Source organism: Bos taurus, chromosome 25, assembly GCF_002263795.3.
Source record: "Bos taurus isolate L1 Dominette 01449 registration number 42190680 breed Hereford chromosome 25, ARS-UCD2.0, whole genome shotgun sequence".
In the NCBI taxonomy this organism is placed as follows: domain Eukaryota; kingdom Metazoa; phylum Chordata; class Mammalia; order Artiodactyla; family Bovidae; genus Bos; species Bos taurus.
In genome coordinates, this window is record NC_037352.1 from 3,282,134 (window position 1) to 3,304,391 (window position 22,258).

At 45.8% G+C, this 22,258-nt stretch overlaps 1 protein-coding gene across 3 annotated transcripts in view; it reads right to left on the bottom strand.

The window, feature by feature from the left end:
- The window catches only part of ADCY9 (adenylate cyclase 9), a 112,020-nt gene that overhangs the window by 44,475 nt on the left and 45,287 nt on the right, over positions 1–22,258 (bottom strand). The gene's annotated exons all lie outside the window — the stretch shown is intronic.

Consider the following 22,258-nt stretch of genomic DNA (forward strand, 5'->3'; position numbering starts at 1 on the left):
ACCAGGATGTGCGCCTTCGGAGAACTCAGCACCCCCTCGATTCACATTCATCAAGTTTCTACGGGATCCAGACATTCATGGCAGGAACATCAGCATATGTCAAGCTGCTGTCTATGTGAATTTTATTCTCACCAAATCCTCATTTAAAACAAACAGAAAAAGCTGGTTAAGTGGACACTTAGCCTACAACTTTACAATGCCCACTAAAGGCTGTGGTAGCAGTATACACTCCCCCGGGAAGCCGCTGTGACGGGTGGTGGGCCCTGCTCTGGGTGTGCAGGACTATCTGCTGGGAAGGTAACAAGGAACAGCTTTTCCAGATGGAACCCAAGGGCTTTCTGCAAAAGAAGCAAGCCTGACTGAAAGAAATCCATTGTTAGTCCTTACTGGAATTTGACCCAGACTGTGAATTTATGAAAGGGAGTGACAATGTGATTTAGTCAATAAATATTTATTTTAGGCCTGGTGTATGCTGTACACAGAGTAAAATCAGAACAAAGCAGGGTGCCCATCTTAAAGAGTTTAAGCTGCAGCAGAAGGCGGTAAGGAAAAGCCATCATGGAGAGACTCAATCAAGAGGTGGCCAGTGTCTACACTTCTGAATCCATAGTTTCTCGCAATCAATTCATATTTAATAAATACTCTAAAATTAATCAAATGATCCTGGGACTACTTCCTCAATAATCCTTAACCATTTTATAGTTAAACCATCTTGCCACTTCACCTGTCTTTCTCTCTCTCCCTCCTTGTAAAATACTGTATGGTGTATTTTTGTTTCACGTATGTTTTTAAGTCAACTATTCTGAGAATCTGTCAAGGACACCTAAAGACACCCAGGAGTGCAGCCAACTCAGAGGTGGGAATCCAAAGACTGAGATAAATAATTTTAGATACTGACTGACTCCAAGGAGAGTGTTAAATGCTCACTCTTAACCTGAGGTCCTGAACTTCCATGTACTTTTTCCAAAAAAAATATACATCCCCAATATGTATAGGATTAGCCACAGTCCTGACTGACTGCACATAAACTAGAGAGGGAGCGTTAACTAGAATACCTCTGCCTGGGGATGCAGGGCACGGTGCCAGCTCCACAGCACAAGCTCTGACGCCTGCCTTGGGGGAGACACCCCTGAGGCTTGTTGCTGTTCTCGCTCTGAATTGTGGCTACCGAGCTGCCACTCACCGAGCAAACGTGTATCAGGAGCCTCTGTTTACGATGCACTGTGATCGTGCTGGGAGGGACAAGTGTGAACACAGTGGCCATGGCCCTCCCCACACAGGGCGGCTCCTGCAGGGGGACCTCAGCAGCGGGTCCAGGCCCAGGAGGCACGGGACGTGGTGCACCCTGCAAAGACTCAGTGGTTCAGGGAGGCCTCCTGGGTGATGTCTCCTCCACGCTGAGGAAGACACGATAAAGAGAGGCCAGCCCCATGAGAGCCTCCAGGACCAGGGGCTGGGGCAGCCGTGGTCAGGCCATGGGTGTCGACAGAAAAACTGGGGAAGTGGCCTCCAGAAAGGGAGTGTTTGGCGGGCAGAGTTGGGGGTGGAGGCTGAGTGTCGCGTGGCTGGAACAGAGGACATGTTGGGGAGAGGGGTGGTCACAGAGGCATTGGAGTCCATGCCCTGCTTTGGGCAGGCCCACTCCAGGAACCTTCATGCTGGGGCCATGGGGAGAAGGTGGAAGAAGCGGGCAGGAGGCTGAAGAAAAACCAGGGAGCCCTGGGAACATTGGCCACAAGTGGGTGTGGAGGGACTTGGGACAAGGGAGGTGGGAGACAACGGCGGGGGCAGAAATTGGCTCCCAAAAGCGTGGGGCAGTGGGCAAGGATTCAGGGCTGGCAGGTGTGACGGGTGAGGGCATGTGGCTTCCAAGGGCGGGGGAGCCCAGGGCTTCAGGCTCCGTCCCTCCAACATGTGTGATGGAGTGAGACTCTTCATGACTCTGTGTCCTGCTGAGAACAGGACTCACCCCACAGGGCTGACTCAAGGATTAAATGATTAGCACACGTGCGGCTTCACAGCAGCGCCTGGCACACGGCAAAAAGTCAGTAACATTAGCTACTATTATCAACCAGGGTATTTGGCCTGCTTATCGCTGGGAGTCTTTTTTTACGCTCCTTCTGTCTACAAAAGCATTTGGAGGACTGTTAAATCAATAACTGCTCCGAATTTGCTCCTAACTTGAATTTTCCTCTGGGGAGGCCCTAGTGACCAACCTGTATTAGTAACACAGCAGTGCTAGTATTCCAAAGGACAGACACACGGATGTGTGACCAAATCAATGACCAAGTTAGGCAACTTTCAATTTATGCTTCAATATGAAAAGTTCAAATTTAAAGTGTAACCTTCTGCTGAAACTGGAGTGGCAACAGTGTGATACAGCCAGGCCTGATGTGAACTATCCCAGGGAAGGTACTTGGGCCAGGTGACTGGGCTGCAGCCCCTTTAAAGTCTTCAGTCAGGAGAGGTCATAAGACATAAGGATTTAATGAGTAACCACACAGAGAGAACCAGGGGTCCAAGTTCGTTAGGACGGCTCTCTTTGAGCAGAAGGTCAAAATAAGGCAGCTGAATTGTTTCTTATGTACAGTGTAAACAGGAGAACAATTAATAAGATTTCTTATATTCTTTCCTGGTAATTGACTTTGAACCTCACCAGCATGGCTGCCTTCCATTGGCTTAATTTCACAGCAGCTAGAGAAGGTACCCGGAGCTTCCGACAGGCAGAAGTGCCATCTGTGGCTGCACGTGCTCAAGAGGCTGACGTGGTCAACAACCTTAACTATAGCATCAATTCTTTGAGGAGAAAACCTAAGCCTTGCACACAACTCATGTCTAGTTTTCGTGAGCTGAGTGTATTTTGAGTGAGTGCCAAAGTTCATTTTGGAAAAGAAAGATGATTCTGGCCTCTTTGTTTCGGTCTTTTTCTGCAGGACTTCTGCTCTGGAGGGCGATATCCCAACCCAAGAACCAAGGACATGAGCGTCAACCCAAAAGAAAAGAGGAGACTAATCAGGAAGGAAAGAATGCCTGGAGGCATGACCTTGGGAGTTAGAGGCATGACACAGCAGATGCCTGGGAGCTTAAAACAATAAATGTAAGGGGAGGCCATTGGTTTGGGCTAATTCACAACCAGTCTAAAAACTCACTTCACTTTGTAACAAATTTTTCCTCCTAACTAGGTCTGTGATGACAAAGTAGCACGAACATTATTTAAGTAGCACAAACATTATTTAAACTAAAATGCAGTCAGTCAACACAGAAAATAAGATTAAAAGTGTTCAACCTTAATCTACCAAATAATCAGGGCCTACAAAATTATAGATATTTCATAACTATCTATTGCTTCTGCTTAAGAAGACCAAAAGTTTTGGTGGGGAAAAAAAAAAAGTATTTTCCATCTTGTTAACATCAAAACATTGTGGATGGGCCTAAGCCATCTCTACTCCTACATGAAACAATTAATTAATTGCAAGGAGGTGATTCATCTTGATTGTCGCAACACTTGACAATAAATCACAAGTTCTCAAGATAGCAAATGGCTATGGGTGAAACTTACCCTCTTCTTAAAAAGTGAAGTGATGGGCACTGTGCCTACGTGGCTTGATCCTGACTACACGTTTAGCCCAACCCGCAAACTCTTATAAGAACACACATGTGCACACACTTGCCCCATACCTGCTCCTGTGGCTGGCACCCCCTGTGCCAGCCTCCATTTTTTTTTGCAGGAATGGGTACATGTAACGGCCAAAGGTGAGTGACCGGGCAATCATCTGGTGACCATGTTCCCATGAGCTGTCTTCTGAACTTTCCTACTTAGCAAGAGGAAGTGCTACCCTGCTCAATGCTGGAAACCAGCGCAGGGAGAGGCCAGTATAACCACCTTCAAAGACCTACTCCCTCCACCTCTAAGAAGCTCCCGAATTAGGGTCTTCAAAAGCTACAAAATGACTTCTTTGAAAGACAGCATTTGGCTGTTTATGGAAACAGTCTGCCAGGTACTAACCATCTCTTTCATTCATTGGCTCATTCTCACATTCACTTACCCAGCAAACAAAATATTTATTGAGTAACCTACTGAGGGCAGGGACCTGGGCTGAGTGTTGAAAGAAATGGATAAGAAAAAGGACTGCTCCAGTGTTCGCAACAGTGCAGATGAAAACCATGACCTAAAATGGAAATACAAGTCACCTAGATGACCCACTTCACAGAGCTGATGTGAGGATTAAAGGAGTCAGTGCTTCCCCTCAGGGCAGCTCCAGGAACACTCAAGAGGAAGTCAGAGTAGACCGAGGAAGGGCATGCAGTAATGCTCACGAAGAGTTAAACGGGAGGACGGGAGGCTGGCGGTGAGGGGGAGGACAGAGACCACCAAGAAGAAGAGAGAATCACATGAAGTCAAGTCTGTGCTGGCAGGAGGTTCACCAGTGACAAAAGGCATATTTACAGCTAGAAAACAAAAGGAAAGTAAGGGTCTATGATAACTATTCTGGAATACTACACATGACAGAATTTAACAAGCAGAAGAGACTACGAAACAAGACAGCTAGAAGGAAAGGTGTCAGGAACTAAGACGAACTGACAACTAATAAACTGTTATTCACCTAATGGTGACCCTGAGTGGCCATCAGACATAGGCGAGCATGTCGGGTCACGTCTGTGGCAGTTACAGGAGACACAGACTGTACTCTTCCCCCTGGAGACCTGAGAAATACTAGCTAATTCTAAGATTTTAACTTAATAGTTAAACTAATAGTTTAAAAATTAATTTTAAGAGTTGCAGATTTGCACACAGAACACAGACAATGGAAGACAGGTTCTAGAAAATAGATCAACAGAGATTTAATTTAAGATCTGGGAATAAGCTAAATAATTGAAAAATAAAACCCCAAAAGGGGAATATATTGAAATGGAAATAAAGCGATAGGACACTAAGCAAAAGAAGCCAGACACAAAAGGCCGCGTCTGACATAGTCCCACTGATGTGAAGTGTCCAGACAAGGCAAAGCCATAGAAAGTAGCCTAGTGGTGGCCAGAGGTCTGGGGGTTGAGGGATGGGGAACGACTGTTAATGAGCCAGGGTTCCTTTTGGGGGAAATGATGAACATATTCTAAAGTTAGATGGTGGTGACAGTTGCACAACTGAGAACACTCTAAAAACCACTGCCCTGTATATTTTGGAAGTGTGAACTGTACAGTATGCTAATTACACCTCAATAAGGCTGCTTCTTTTTTAAAAAACAAAACCTACACAAACATTAAGATGCAACAGTCCTGAGATCTGAAGGAGAAATGGAAAAAAAAAAAGCCAGTAAGAAATACACTGTCCTTGGGAATTCAAGGTAAAGGAGTGGGCTGTAGCAGGTGAAAGAAAAATACTACAAAGAAAGGCTTGGAAGTAGATAACACAGTAGAGCTAGGGTGGAAAAACATATAAATAAGAAATAAGGCTAAACAGCCTTGAAGAACTAAAAATTCAACATGGCAAGAGTTCAGAAGTCTAGGAGAGATTAAACAAAACACAACAGAAGTTTGACCTTCACGAGATGTCTCCAAGAATCAGCAAATTTGCAACACTCATTGCTACAGGCCAGTCCAGAAGAGCTGGGCTGACACCCAGGTTGTCTTCCTAAGTCACTGACGCAACACCCACCAGACGACAAGTGCTCACCGTGCTGCACAGCAAGCCTGCCCGAGCAGCGGGGCCACAGCCTCGCCATGCCATGGCAGATGGCAGGGCTCTGCCAGCTCCCCAGCACTGCCGCTCCCCTCTCACCCACCGGGACCTTCATCTGCAGAGGCAGGGGAGCCACCACTGAGACATTTCCTGGGAGCATCTACAGCTGGGACGGAAGGCAACGCTGACAGCTTCACCCTGCCTCACCTGGAGATTTCATCTTTTGCAAAAACAAAATGCCACAGTTCTTCCCACTCCTGACTAGCCTTTCCTAGGAGCGACGGCGTGGGGCCGTCACCACCTGTTCCTTCGTGGGAATGTTTATGCAGGCTCTGGCAGGCTCCCAGATCACACTTTCAGCACAATCACAAGCCTGCTGCGAGTGTCCTCACTTTCCAAGTCAACCAGTTTTCAGGTCACATCAAAGTCTTCTCTCTTTCGATGAGTGTTTTGCATACCAGCTGGAATGCCGCCAGAAACGGTTTCCCAGATGGCATTTTCTTGCCAGAGGCAGAGTTGCGCAAGCCCAGAACTGGGAAACCCCAATCTCTACTTCCTGATCAGGAAGCAATATCGCCTTGGACATCTCCGGCTTCTCTAATTTCACTTCAGCACTAGAGGTGGTCTTCCTTTCTTAGATCTTTCTCAGCTGTTTGTGTGGTCTGTTCTTGATAACCTGAAAAGTATTGTTGGGCAACAGAAGAGAAGTCGAGAGAGCACCCCTCCACGGGGTGGGGGGTCACCGGCTGGGGGTTCCTTCTCCCATGCTAGTCTCCCACTATAATTCCTGCCTCGAGAAAATCACAGCTATGCTGTAGACTCTCCCAGAGGCAAACTGGAAGTGAAACCAAGGCAGGGAGTAGTAAGTGCCCACCTGTGAGAAGAGGTCAAGGGACAATGCAGGGGGCATGGACACGCAGAGATGCGCCCTCCATAAAAATGTGGCCTGGTGCTGCAGGAAACAGCCTCTCATGCCCAGGAAGGGTGGGTGAACCTTGACAAGTCCCCTCGTCTAAGGGCAGAGAGTGGGGCTTTACTAAAGGAGAGGCAGATCTGGGCAGAAGGCCAGGGGCTCAGACTTCCTGGGGAGCAGGGGCAGACACTCCAGCAAGCAGGTGTAGAGGTGCTGGCCCCAAACCCCACAGCTGAGTGCCTGGACAAGAGGAGGCATGAAGAGCAGCTGGCGTCACAAGAAAGAAAAGTGTGTTATTCCCAAAAACACCAAAAAATGGGCTTTCTGGGTAGCTCAGTGGTAAGGAATCCACCTGCCAATGCAGGAGACACGGGTTCATTCCCTGGGTTGAGAAGATCCTCTGGAGAAGGAAAGGGCAACCCACTCCAGTTTCCCGCCTGGGAAATCCCATGAACAGAGAGAGCCTGGTGGGCTACAGTCTGTGGAGTCACAATGAGTCGAACACAAAACTAACAGCTAAACCACTATGTTAAAAACACAGAAATACAGTTTGAGGAGCTAATATAAACTGTGGTGACAACAGCTGACAATACCATATCATATAATTGAAATCTATTAAGTGACTAGAACATCTTACACACAAACACAAAAGATAAATACACGAGATGATGAACACGCTAATTAACTAGACGGGGAATCCTTTCACTACATATTCATATATCAAATCACAGTTTATACTTTACGTATCTTACAATTTTATTTGTCAATTATACCTCTATAAAGCTGAAAAAATTTAAGGAAAGAAAAACCCACAGAAATGTACCAAAATATTCACAGGGCAACAGAACTATGGAAAACACTCTCCATATTAGGTTTTTCTTATTTACTTATGTTTTAAATAAGCACGAGGTGTTGAATTTATGACAAAATTTCTCAGACATAGAAACATGTAAGAAAAAGCAGGCGGAAGACTTGCAGTCCCTCCAGCCCAAGGAGCACAGGGTCATCTGCAGCATCCAGGTTCCCTGTAGGCCTTTCCCCTCCAATTCCTTCCCCCGCAGAGCACAGAACCATCCTGAGTGCCAAGGTCAGGGGCTCCTCCCCAAGTGTTTCTTTAGGTTTTCACTAAGTACATATGTAATGCTAACAATACTCAGTGTTAATATATTTTTTTTGCCTTCCCCTAAATGATATTATTTTAGAAGTATTCTTCTAAAAGTTGCTTTTTTTTGGTGCAGCAATATGTTTGAGAGTCATCCATACAGTGATCCACATTCGTTTATTTTCAACACTATGAAATGTCCCACTGGATAAATACATCATTATTCAATAAAGAAAACCTCCAAGTATTACATTACCTAACACCAATGATAAATCCTGTGTTCTATTAAAAATAAAAGAGAAATATGATGAATCAATAAAGATATACTGAATGCAAAAATGCCACTGATTCAAAGAATGCATCATAAATATACATTTAAGACAGAAATGGAACTTGTGAAAAAAATGGAACTAGTTAAAAGAAAAAAAATCAGGAGAGGAGCTCAAGAATGGAAGAAAGTTTGCCCCCAAAAAGTCAAAGAAATCCGATGGCAAGCCAGGCACCACAAAACCATACTGAAACAGAAAAAAACAAACTGGAGAAATGAGAGGACCACAGAGTACCTCAGACTGTGACTTAAGGAGGCTGAGAGGTGACAACTCCATTTCCCTGGTTCAGAGACCCCCTGGGACTGCTACAGAGTTAGGTCGTGTGCCTTCCACTCTTGAGCCACACACAGCTGGGCTGGGAGGAACAGGAGAAAAAGGTCCTGGAAAACTGAAGAGGCTTTCAGGGGGTTGATGAGATAATACAGGAAGAGCACCACTGGGGTAAGAACGTAGCCCTGGCAGTCCAAGAGAACTGTCTTTGATGAAGGAAATGTCCTACAGCCATCGGTTCGGCAGTCACAAGCCACCAAGCACTCAAAATGTGGCTGCACGAGTGAAAAACTAAATTTCTAATGTTCTCTCATTATAAATTATAGACAGCTACATGTGGCTCGCTGCTACCACACCGAACAGTGAAGATCTAGATGCTTCCTTGTTAGAGAAGCAGAGTGAAGTGACAACAGAAAACTCCTTATCTTTATTAACTAGAGAAGAGGGATAAGATTTAAAAATGGCTGGAGAAAAGAGGAAAACTAAATGTGAAACCAGTATGAACTTTTTATAGATGACGTTTAGTAGCAAAGACAAGGGGCACATCACCCTCCACACCAAGAGCAGCGAGGGCAGACTGGAAGAGCAGGTAGAAACAGATACTGTATATAAACAGACGTTGAAAGCAAACAACATGGTAGGCAATCTCTAAGAACAAGGAAACAGGAGAGCTTGGAAATTGACTTCAGGATTCCTAAAAGCAGTTTGTAAAACGAACACTGAGCTCAGTGATCTTTCACACTCATTAAAAGCAACACATGTAGTAAAACACGCCCTTGAACAAATGACCACCCGGCGGGGGGTGGCTTCTCTGACTGCACTGGCCTGAATGTTGAATTAGGCACGCGGCCATGTTGCTAATGGATTTGATACAAGCAGCCAAGGCCAGGCCGGAGAAGGCGTCTCGTGAGCCATGTTGCTGACCGGCCCCTGCAACCCCAGGCAACTTGTGAGGCAGGTAAACTGACTCTGGTCACCTCGGCCAACCTCCCCTCTTTCTTGTCCTCCTGGGTCCCCTCCGTCCTGTCACCTACTGTCCAAACGGCCACTGGCGTCCAAGGGATCAAGGGTCACAGGGGGCCGTGACATCACCTGTGACAGGAGGGAGGGGGGAGCCCCGGGGACCCCACCCTTGCCTCTGCTCTCACGAGGCAGCTGCCCACAGTGTTCAAGAAACTCACCCCTGCAGCTGGCTGACCCTGCATGGTGTGCCTTCCTGGTGCAAACCTGGTGACAATATCTGGTCCCCCGTCGCAGCCCAGAAACTCTGGGGTCACCAACAGTCAGGCACAGATTCTGCCAGGCACCATGGGAAGGGACCTCCAGGCCAAGGGCAAGTCCCAGGTCCCAGCATAAAGCTGAGCTTCGTCTGGAATCATCATGAAGCACAGCATTCCCACTGGATCCTCTGAAATACTTTAAGTTCCCTGAGGACCCATACTGACACCTTCCAGAGACCGGATGGTTCTCAATCCGATCCACCCCAGTGGCCCTGTGTTAGCCCATTTTTACTACACACTTCCTTTGCAGTGCCCTCTTTACCTTCCTGAATAAAACTAAATTCATGGACAATATGCAACCTTCACCACCGAGATCGTCAGCCACACTTCTGCCCATCTCCCACCACATGGCCTTGCATCAAGCCACCTCGGGACACAGCAGGGGGTGTCCAGGAAAGCGGGTGCCAGGCCACAGCAGGGCCCCTGCCCCACAAGCTGCCAGAAGTCCTGCAGTTCTCTTCCCAAACCTCCCCCGGCCAAGAGAGAACCAGCTGAAAGGATATTAAAAAAAACTGAAAAATTCCACAATGCTGCATAAGCATCTATTACATCATTGTACATATAGTGTGTGTGTGTGTGCATGTACATGCGTATCTGCAGCAATTTTAAAAGGAAAAGATTCTGAACTTATCCTCCTCACTCCGTCAGCAAATAATGAGCTCCTGAGATCTGCCAAGCATGAGGCAAGGCCCACGACAAAGGCTCTTAATACCGTACATGGCCTCTCCCTTACTCCTCTGAGGACTGACAGCACCGGCCTGGAGGCCTGGCACACGCGGCATCCAAACGCGGCAGCAGCTGACCGCACCCCTGCAGCAGTGGTTCATTTACATGGCATGAAAATCAAGCGGGGACAGAACAAAGCACTGAAAGTCCTGTACTTGCTCTGAGCAGGAACAAGAAGCCACTTGTCTACTGATTCTATCTGAGCACCCGCTATAAGCCAGGCAAATGCTGATGACAAAACTGTGTGCAGGACAGACCACTGTCCCTGACCCCCTGGAACGGGGAGCGAAGGATGAACGATCAGCTGCTCCTCACTCGAGCAGGGTAAGGGAGGAGTGTGGCCTGGGTGAGGTTGGAGCAGCGGGCAGGGCTGGACCCTGCGGGCGCAGCCTGAGTCAGCGCAGGGGAGACCTTGGCAGAGTTTTAAGTGTGGGTGCACACAGCCATTTTCCCTGTTTTTATTTTCATTTTAATTTTTTAAAACTTTTAGTTTGAAGTAATTTTAGACAATACAGAAAAGTTACAAAAGGAACCAGGAGCTCCCTTCTATTCCTCACCCCTCCTGTCCTGGTGTTACTGTCTTATGGTGCAACGTCAAACATAGAACAAGGGGAGGGAGGTGGGACGGGGGTCCAGGATTGGGAGACACATGTATACCAATGGCCAGTTCATGTTGATATATGGCAAAAACCATCACAATGTTATAAAGTAATTATCCTCCAATTAAAATAAATTAATTTTTTAAAATATAGACCAATAATCAAGAAAAGGAAATCAACTTTGGTATAATATTGCTAACTGGACTACAGACTTTATTCAAATGAAATGTCACCAATGTTGGATCTGATTTCTGCTCCAAGACCCTACCCAGATCCTGGCTGGCTGGGACGGGTGAATGGGTGGAAGGTATTGAGAGCCAGCAGCGGCTCACCCTGACGTTGCTGCTATGACCCAAGCGGAGGGTCAGAGCGGCCCGGCCTGGGGTCACCGCTGGGTGGAAACAGGCAGATTCATGAAACAAGTTCCAGGCAGAACCAACAGGCTGGACTGGGGGTGAGGAAGGGGAACAAGGCCGACTCCCCATGTTCCGCCCTACTCATTGGCTGAGGAAAACCAGGGCAGGCAACGGGTTTGAGGGGTAACATCAGAAGCTCAGTTCTGGACCCTTTAATTGTAAGACGCTTGCGAAATCCCCCAGCGAGGACGTCAAGGAGTCAGTCACACCATCCCAAACAGAGGGGAGATCCAGACCAGAGATGGGATGTCCCTGCTACACCCATGGAGAGGATGACGAGAAAGGAGGGGCCAAGAAGGGAGCCTGAGGACCTCTGAGTCAAGAAGTGGTGGGGGAGGGAGTCCAGCAAAGAAGTCCAAGAAGACAGTCAGACAAACAGGATTCTTGAGGGAAGCCAAGCCAGAAAAAGGAACAGGCCACTCTGTCAGTTCAATTCAGTTCAGTTCAGTCGCTCAGTCGTGTCCGACTCTTTGCGACTCCATGAATTGCAGCACGCCAGGCCTCCCTGTCCATCACCAACTCCTGGAGTTCACTCAAAATCACGTCCATCGAGTAGGCGATGCCATCCAGCCATCTCATCCTCTGTCGTCCCCTTTTCCTCCTGCCCCCAATCCCTCCCAGCATCAGAGTCTTTTCCAATGAGTCAACTCTTCGAATGAGGTGGCCAAAGTATTGGAGTTTCAGCTTTAGCATCATTCCTTCCAAAGAACACCCAGGACTGATCTCCTTTAGAATGGATTGGTTGGATCTCCTGGCAGTCCAAGGGACTCTCGAGAGTCTTCTCCAACACCACAGTTCAAAAACATCAATTCTTCGGTGCTCAGCTTTCTTCACAGTCCAACTCTCACATCCATACACGACCACTGGAAAAACCATAGCCTTGACTAGATGGACCTTTATTGGCAAAGTAATATCTCTGCTTTTGAATATGCTATCTAGGTTGGTCATAACTTTCCTTCCAAGGAGTAAGTGTCTTTTAATTTCATGGCTGCAGTCACCATTAACAGTGATTTTGGAGCCCCAAAAAATAAAGTCTGACACTGTTTTCACTGTTTCCCCATCTATTTGCCATGAAGTGACGGGACCAGATGCCATAATCTTAGTTTTCTGAATGCTGAGCTTTAAGTCAACTTTTTCAGTCTCCTCTTTCACTTTCATCAAGAGGCTTTTGAGTTCCTCTTCACTTTCTGCCATAAGGGTGGTATCATCTGCATATCTGAGGTTATTGATATTTCTCCCGGCAATCTTGATTCCAGCTTGTGCTTCTTCCAGCCCACTGTTTCTCATGATGTACTCTGCATAGAAGTTAAATAAGCAGGGTGACAATATACAGCCTTGACGAACTCCTTTTCCTATTTGGAATCAGTCTGTTGTTCCATGTCCAGTTCTCACTGTTGCTTCCTGACCTGCACATAGGTTTCTCAAGAGGCAGGTCAGGTGGTCTGGTATTCCCATCTCTTTCAGAATTTCCCACAGTTTATTGTGATCCACACAGTCAAAGGCTTTGGCATAGCCAATAAAGCAGAAATAGATGTTTTTCTGGAACTCTCTTGCTTTTTCGATGATCCAGTGGATGTTGGCAATTTGATCTCTGGTTCCTCTGCCTTTTCTAAAACCAGCTTGAACATCTGGAAGTTCACGGTTCACATATTGCTGAAGCCTGGCTTGGAGAATTTTGAGCATTAGTTTACCAGCGTGTGAGATGAGTGATGAAAAGCCATCCTGGGGTGGGCAGCATGGAGACTGGTAGCAGCATGCCAAGCAGGGATGCACCTGAGTGGTTAGACTAGGTGGGCTGAGTGGGGAAAGCACATGTCAATCCTTCAGAGAGGTGTGGTCATGACGTGTGGCAGAGAACTGGGGTGATGTGGCGTTCTGGCGGGGATCTGTGCAGGGCGGAGGCACTCGAGAAAGCTCTGGCTGACGGGGTGGTCCAGGAGAGTAGGGAGGTTAAAGGTGCGGGGAAAGGAAGGCAGCTCAAGGAGCAATGCTGCTGAAAAGGGGAGAGAAGACAGAACCCATAACTCAAGTGAAGGGGCTGGGGAATTACCAGGAGGAGGCAAACGTCTTCTGTAAAAGGAAGAAGAACCAACTAGACATAACCTTTTGTAGGCTTTTCGGGAAGGAGTGGGAGTGGGTGCAGGACTCTCAAGGTTTGGCTGTGGCTGTGAGGATGTCATGTCGGGTTCAGGCTGGCATACATGCTCTCAAGGATGGGTACCTGGAGTCACGAAGGTGACAGTGCTACCAGCCAGACAAACGGCAGCGGGGGCTGGCTCTTTCAGGACAGCACTCGAGGGCAAACAAAGGGAAAGGCACGGGTGATGCGCTTAAGTACCTGATGAATAAATACAGAAATGAAAGAGCGAACAGATGAGTTGACATGCTAATTCACCAACTGACAACCTGAAGCCTATTTGAAGGTAGAGTAAGAGATGACTGGAGAGGAGACTAGTATGATGGGCTGTGGATGACCGGAGGTGATGTGTGCAAAGGACTCTCATAGTCAACGGTGAAACAACAAATAATCTATTTTCTGTAAAGGCCAAAGGGTCTGAATAAACATTTCTCCAAAGAAGATATACAAATGACCAGTAAAGCACGTAAAAAGATGCTCAACATGATTAGCCATCAGGAAAACACAAATCAGAACCACAATGAGCTATCACGTCATACCCATTAGGATGACTATAATTTAAAAGACAGGCAATAACAAGTGCTGGCAGGGATGAAGAGAAACTGCAGTCTTCATACACTGCTGGTGGGAAACTAAAATGGGGCAGCTGCTGTGGAAAACATGCCAGCAGTTCTTCAAAATGCTAAATATTGGAGCTCCCAGTGATTCCACACCTAGGTATCAACCCAAGAGAAATGATACACATGTCCACACAAACACTCGCGTACTAATATCAGAGCAGCATTCTTCATAAAAGCCCCAAGTGGAAACAACCCAAAAGCCCATCAACTGATGGTCTAGACACACAATAAAATATTCAGCCACAAAAAGGAATGGAGTGTTGATCCATGCTACACCATGGGTGAACCTTGAATCTTATGCTAAATGAAAGAAGACAGTTACAGAAGATCATATACTAGATGATTCCATTTCTACAACATGACCTGAAGGAAAACAAGGGGGAAGGCTCGTTTTACAGGAGTCCAACAGGTCTTAAAAAGCTACATCAGTTAAGCAGAGTATCAACACAGGGGCAGACAAATATTGATAGATGAAAGGGCAAAGTGTTCAGAAACAGACTCACACATACGGACACAATTTATGACAAAAGCAACACTGTAGAGCATGGGACAAGGACGGCCTTTTCCAGAACAGTGCTAACCTCTGAGTGGATATCTCTTGCCTCCTTTACAGCCACCCTCAGTGTTCTAGGCTGGTAACTATGCACGTGGAAAGCTACTGAATATCATTAGCTGCTTAGGAAATGCACACTAACACCATGAGCTGGGACTTCTCTGGTGGTCCCGTGGTTAAGAATCCACCTTGCGTTCTATAAAGCAATTATCCTTCAATAAAAAAATTAATTAATTTAAAAAAAGGAATCTACCTTGCAATACAGGAGACATACTTTTGATTTTTAGTAGTGGAAAAATACAATCCCAAATGCCACGGGGCCACTGAGCCTGTGCACCTCAACTACTGAGCCCAAGTACTACAACAAAGATCTTGTGTGCCACAACTAAGACCCAGCACAGCCAAATAAACATTTTTTTAAAATTCATACTAGATTGAACCACGTGAAATTGCCAGAATTTGATCACTGTGATCTCTAAAAATGGCAATTTCATAGTAAAAGGCAAGACCATAGTGGGAGAAAGCATTCGTCTCACATATCACTGACAAAGGACAAATAGCCTGAATATAAAGAGCTTCTAAAAATCAATATGAAAACCAAACCAAACAAAACCAGACCACTCCATGGAAAACGGGCAAGCTACTCAAGTACACACTTGACAAAAGAACAAAACCAGATGGCTGGCTGACGTAAGAAAAGGCACTCAACCAGGGAAACACGAACCAAATCAGGGAATCACAGATTAAAGCTACCAACAGAAACTCCACACACCAACCAGAGTGGCTAAAGCCAGACAGACTGACAGTGCCCGTGAAGACATGGGGCAACAGGAGCTACTAGTGGGAGGAAAAAATTCAGTAAATTAGCAGTTGGGTGTCAACTGTCTATTAAAGTTGAAGATACTCATATTCTATGATGCAAGACTCCCACTCCTGGATGACTATTTACCCAAAAGAAGTGCATGCAAGTGTCTCCAGGACACAGCACAGACGTGTCTGCAGAAGTTCAGCAGGAATCAGGATGGACCATCCACACATCCATCAACAGGACAGACAGAGATGGCAGTGCAGACCCAGAGAGCACGTCATAGCAGTGAGGATGGACAGACAACAACCACGATGAACGTCTGGATGGTCCAACAGGGATGAGCCCTGGAAGCATAATGTGGAGTGACGGAGCAGCCCCAGAAGAGGACATCCTGCAGATTCTGTCTGTATGAAATGCAAACGCAGGCAAAACCAGTTGATGGAGCCAGAAGTCAGGATGAGGTCCCTGCAGAAGGAAGAGTGAGCAGTACTGAGGGGCGCACAAAGGGAGGTTCAGGGGGGCTGGTACATTCCATCTCTTCCAGGTGCTGGTTGTGGAGACAGGTCCACTTTGTGATAATTTTTCAAATGTACACTTACGAGTCATGCATTTTTATTTATGCAAATTATACATCAAGGTGGAAGTTTGCTTTTAAAAACAGGCATCCAAAATCTTCAAAAATGCCGATATCATTAGAGACAAAAAAGGCCAGGAAATAGTTCTGGGTCAAAGGAGGCCACACAGATGTGGAACTAATGCAACCAACAGTCCAATCCCTGACTGGACCCTGGATGGAAGTAAGAAAAGCTCTGAAAGCCACCACAGGACAACTGGGGACAACTGACGGTGAACAACACATCTGCCTGGAGCACTTCTTGATGTGATGAGTCTTTCTATGCAGGAGAAAGTCCTCGTCCTTAGGAGACACATGCTAAGGAATTTAAGGGGGCAGGGTCATAATGACTGAAACTTATTCTCCAATGGTTCAGTGGCTCAGGAAAGAATAAAGAGGAGATATACACATACACACATAGATACATATAAAGAGCGTGTGTATATACACATACATAAAGGACATACAGATATACGTGTTTGCATAAATATATACATACATACATTTATAGAGCAAAAGAAAACAAATTTGGTAAAATGTTGAGTTGGTGAATCCAGGAGAAGGGCAAACTAGTGTTCACCACACTAATCTTTCAACTTCTCTGTGGGTCTGAAATTTTTCAAAATAAAAATTGGGGGGGGAAAGCAAAAGGGAACCAAAAATCTGGCAAAACCAAACAACCTAATCCAGGTGTTTAAGGAGGCACTCTGGGTAAGAAAGGGCTTCCCAGATGGCCTTAGTGGTAAAGAATCCACCTGCCAATGCAGGAGACGTAAGAGACTTGGGTTCGATCCCTGGGTGAGGAAAATCCCCTGGAGGAGAAAATGGGAAATTCTGGAATTCTGCTATTCTTGCCTGGGAAATCCCATGGACAGAGGAGGCTGGTGGGCTATAGTGCATACGGTCACAAAGAGCTGGACACAACTGAAGCGACTTAGCACACACACACACTTGGTTAAGAAAACCACAAAAAAAGAAGTGGCCCCGGGAGAGGGCAACACCATAGTTATCTCTGGCAGGACGAGAGAGGTTGGGGAAACATGGGCAGTGGCAGAGCTCTCTTTTTTAACTTGGTCAAGAAACATAGGGTGGACACTTTAATCAGGTCGTAGGTGTATCTTATGCAGTCTTCTGTAGCTGTGTTGTTTCATGATTTTCACAAAGCTGTGGTTTTACGAAAGAACAAAGAGACTGAGCAGAGTAGAGCTGTGTCTGCAGTGTGAGAAAAGCAATTATAATCGAGCTGGACGAAGAGAGACCAGCTCAGTCGCTCAGCTCCAGCTCCATGGCCTCTGCCACCACACTCTGCAGGCCTCACCGCGTAGCCGCATCTGGCGTGGCAGTTGCTGGCGTGGTTACACGATCATAATAGCATTACTGCCTCTTTGCTGCCAAATGTTCTCACAATTTGGTTGCTATGAAAACACACCTAACTTACACTGAAGGATGATTTATTAAAGGTGTTGCAAGATGGTGGGTTTTTTTTTTTTTTATTATGAAACAAAATTGTTTCCCAGCAAGTCATTTTCCCATAAATTGCAAATAAAAACTTAGCAAAACTATTTAAAGCTCCCATAGGTTTTGGTTCTTAATTCTCTTCTCCGGACAGTGCTATGAAGATAACTAGAAACAAAATGTTTATTGTTTAGAGCTGCCTTGGAATTTAACTCCAAACGAGTTAGTCAGTAGAGGAATTAACTGCAAAGCTAAACCTGCATGATTCCATGTTGAGGATAAACCCTCTCCACACACAGATGGAGGAACCCTCCACTGCCTTTCGGTGAAGTCACTTCCGACAAGTGACGACAGTACCTGTGTTCCATTTCAGCTCACAGACTCCAGCGCCAAGCCGCTTGGGTTCAGAACTCTCTACGTGCAGCCTGTGGCGTCTCAAGCAAATGACTTAAGCTACTCATGCCTCTGTGTCTTCATCTGAAAGGACGTAATACCACCTACCTGACTGGGTTGTTCTGAGAATTACAAGAGTAAATACACTCAGAGGGCTGAGGCTCATGCCGGGTACATATATCACACAAGGCTTTGACCAAAGACCATCTTCACATGAAAAAAGGCAGTGGAGGCATGTGGTAAAAAGCTGGCCAACCGTCACGCCCAGAGAATGCGGCCGAGAGCATCCCATGTGAAGGAATGGGCTCTGGGGGGGCACACACCACTCTGGAATCTGAGAACGCGGGTTCTAGCATCAGGCTCTGGCTTTAGGTACCAGGTCTCCCACCTCAAAACCACCTGTTGTTTAACACTCTTGCTCTAGTTTACTCATTTGTAAAACTGGAGCAATAAAGGTTGCAGGCTTACAGGACAGTTGTGAGGATTAAAATAATGTATGGAAAATGCCTGGCACGTAATAAGCACTCAGGAAACGTTTGTTTCCGCTACTATCACACGAGGATATCTGCAGTCTGCAGCCTGAAAGAGTACAGAGAGCTGTGCCCCTGATGCTCGCCTATTAGAAAGTCATGTTACTGTTCGGTCAACAGTGTGGATGAAGACACAGAAAAGTTGGTTATCACGAGTGCGGATGGGAGGACCAACCAAAGATGCCTGGGTGTCAGAGGACCTCCTGCCCCGCCGACCAGGGCAGCCAGCAGGTCAGGACCACACGCTCCAGGCCCTGCACTGACTGTGGATGTGAGTACAGTGTGGCCGCTGCTTCACCTCTTCCTTCCAGAGCTTGTGCAGATTGCCTCTTGTGGCCCAAGCAGCATACGCAGAGATCCAACTCAGGCAAGCTGACACGGGTCCACTACAGTCCACCTGTCGGCTTAGCATCCATATACACACATTCTGTGTGTGTGTGTGTGTGTGTGTGTGTGTACTGTGTGTGTGTGTGTACTGTGTGGCACTCAGGATGTTAGTTCCCGACCAGGAATCGAACCTGTGCCCCCTGCAATGGACGTGCAGAGTGCTAACCACTGGACCACATGGGAAGTGCCAGCGTGCATCTCTTTTTAACCACAATTAATGAAGTCAATGGTAAAATTGGGCTTCTACCTGAGGTAACACAGCCATCCCTCTTACAGCCAAAACCACGCTCACCCTCTCCTCCAAAGAGAATCTAGGTTCAGGACGTTAGGCGGTGCACTTAGCTCAGACTACGGTGGTCTGTTGTCTCATTGCTGAGGCTTTCTTTCTTTTTTCATTCTTTCTTAACCAAGAAAGCCTCTTTGGCAGGAGCAGGGAAGTTACAAGGTGATACTTTCCTGCTCTGGGTATCTCTGCTTTGAAGACAAACGCCTGGTGAAGTTGCTGGGCGCTGTCAGATTCCTGGTTCCTTCCTTGAAAAGGAACTGCTCGTTAAAATGACATTCAATTAAGCAAACATTTAAGGAGTGTCTACTGAGTGTAAGATATTGATTCCAGGTTAAAGTATTAAAACAAGCCTTTCACCTGCTGATTGAATTGTCTTTAATAACTATACCTGTGTAGTACTTTTCATTTCCATTACCTCATTTGATTTTCCGATGAGATAGGTAAAATAATCCTGCCTCCAATAGAGACGGGTGGGGGGTGTTGGCAGGGGCAGTACTTAACCACGAGGGCCAGGTTTAAGCTGGAGGTAAATATCCATCCAGAATGTCAGGATGGAAAAGACCACGTAAGATAAGGCAGAAAATAAAGGCTCAGAGAGCAAAATCACATACAGAGCATTAAAGACCAGCAGTGTCGTCATACTTCTCCAAGGACAGAGGGCTCCATGAGGACCTCACTCTCACCAATAAGGGAGCTGCCTCTACTTACCATTCTCTATGTTTATATCCAGATTTTTTTCCTTCTAAATGGCTAGACTCTTATCTAAATTTTTAGATATTATTATTATTGCCAGACTCAAGGAACACTTGACTGCAACAGCATATAACTCTGATGTCACAAAGTACTAGCAAACTCCATCTTCATAGTCTATCATTTTACTGCTGTGCAAGTACCAAAAAAAGCAAATGGTGTGTAAAGGAAAAGCTAATGATGATTCATAGTTTAAAATTTCCTTTTGTTTTTATTTATCTGAATTCATTTTATTTTTATTTTTTGGCCATACCACACAGCTTATGGATCTTAGTTCTCCAATGAGATCAAATCCACACTGCTGTATTAGAAGCTTGGAGTCTTCACCACCGGATGGCTGGGGAAGTCCCTGAATTCATTTTTAAAAAGAAAAAGGAAAAAATATAGGACCCCTCCCCACTATTTTTAGATTACTTTATAATTTTATATACAGACAAAGTATCATAAGAAAAGGAATGTACCAATGGAACAAAATCAAAATCTCATTCTCTTCTGATAATTTGGAGTCTTTGATTCTTCCCTTAGAACTTCTGCTCATTGTAAGAAGGAGCACATTAACAGTGTTGCTAAAAAAACCTGTATGACCTAGGGCAGGGCACAGAGGTTCTACGGGCCTCAGTTTCTCCCTTAAAGGGGGAAAAAAAAAAAAAAGACAGTTTAACTAGAATCATCTGAACTACAAAACACCTTTTACTAAATCTTTTTAAAAAGGATTTATAAAACTAATAAAATTAATAATCTGATGCAGGCTTTTTTGTCCAAGACAAAAGGAAATCTAAAACAAGGCTCCTGGATAGTAAGACCTGTTTTAGAGACTTGGACTTTTCATAAACCTATGTTATCAAACTGTTCACAATGTAGCCACCAGCAACAGCACAGCTCAATGTCAACAAACATACTGCATTTAATCCTGGAAACAGAGGTATGCAGCTGTTTTTCATGGAAGTCAGCTTTGTCTCTGGCTAGTCACAGATCCCAGGTTAGAAGGCTGATCTGTGTGAAGCACGCAGAGTGTCACTTCCGAACCTTAATATATTTAAATACAATCCCTAGATTGAGCGGGCATCTAAGTCCTACCAATCTTCCAGGACCTCATCTGAGGCCACTCCAGCCCTTCAGCCAGGCAGGTGAACTCTCCATCCCGTCTCTGTCACCCCAGGAACAATCTGTTTCTCCCCAGACAAACACTCCTCTCCCCAGCATTCCAGTGACTGGCTCCCAGATGCCCTAACCGACTATAAATTCTCTGACACTGCGGTGGCTCTGCATTGTTCATGAAGCAACCACGCAATAAACATTTGTTAGAATAAACTCCTATAAATTAATACAATCTTCTTAATTTATGGGCACAAATACAAATTATAAATCTTTATAAGTGACTCTGAACAGAGCCCTGAATTGAAGAGCCCAGTTCCATCTTTTAGACCCTTTGACAATATTTGAGGGGAAGCTGAGAACAGAAATAAAACCAAAATAAAATGGTTACTGAGAAAACATCAAAGCCTAAGTAAGAAGAAGCAGTTTGGGGACTTCTCTAGGGGTCCAGTGGCTAAGACTCCATGTTCCCAATGCAGGGGGCCCAGGTTCAGTCCCTGGTCAGGGAACTAGATCCCACATACCACAACCAAAAAGAGATCCCACATGCCGCAACTAAGACCTGGTGCAGCCAAATAAATAAATTAAAAAAAAAAAGAATAAGCAGTTTGTACTCTTTTATTTAAGGAAGAGCCAAACAATTTGATGATGAACTGAGGCTAAGCTTTAGGTAACTGTCCAAGGTCACCTTAGTAGTAAGCGGCAGGGTTTCAGTTCAGTCGCTCAGTCGTGTCCGACTCTTTGCGACCCCATGAATTGCAGCACGCCAGGCCTCCCTGTCCATCACCAACTCCTGGAGTTTACCCAAACTCACGTCCATAGAGTGGGTGATGCCATCCAGCCATCTCATCCTCTGTCGTCCCCTTCTCCTCCTGCCCCCAATCCCTCCCAGCATCAGGGTTTTTTCCAATGAGTCAACTCTTCGCTTGAGGTGGCCAAAAACCTGAACCAAAGCACACAGGTTTTCCTGTATTTCCCATGGTTATGTTAATAGATATACTTTGTGGGGAATCATGTGTGAGCATCGCTACATTGTTTATATTAGCTTTGTAAATAAGGACAAAATTGTATCAGCCAGGCAACTTTGTTGCTTGTGTGTGTTCACAGTGCATGTGTATTTTAAGCACTAATGATACAAAGGGAGAAACAACAATGTTTCCACCAGTGCAGGAGGAATCAATTTTAAAGGAGAGCGCTAGTGGTTATTTCCAAGGCCATGTTTGATGCCTATACTTCATGGAAAAGGGTTGAAGTTAACTGTTCTAGTGCCCTTTCACTTAAATCTAGGACTTCACTCTCTCCAGCAGAGCTGGAAAGAA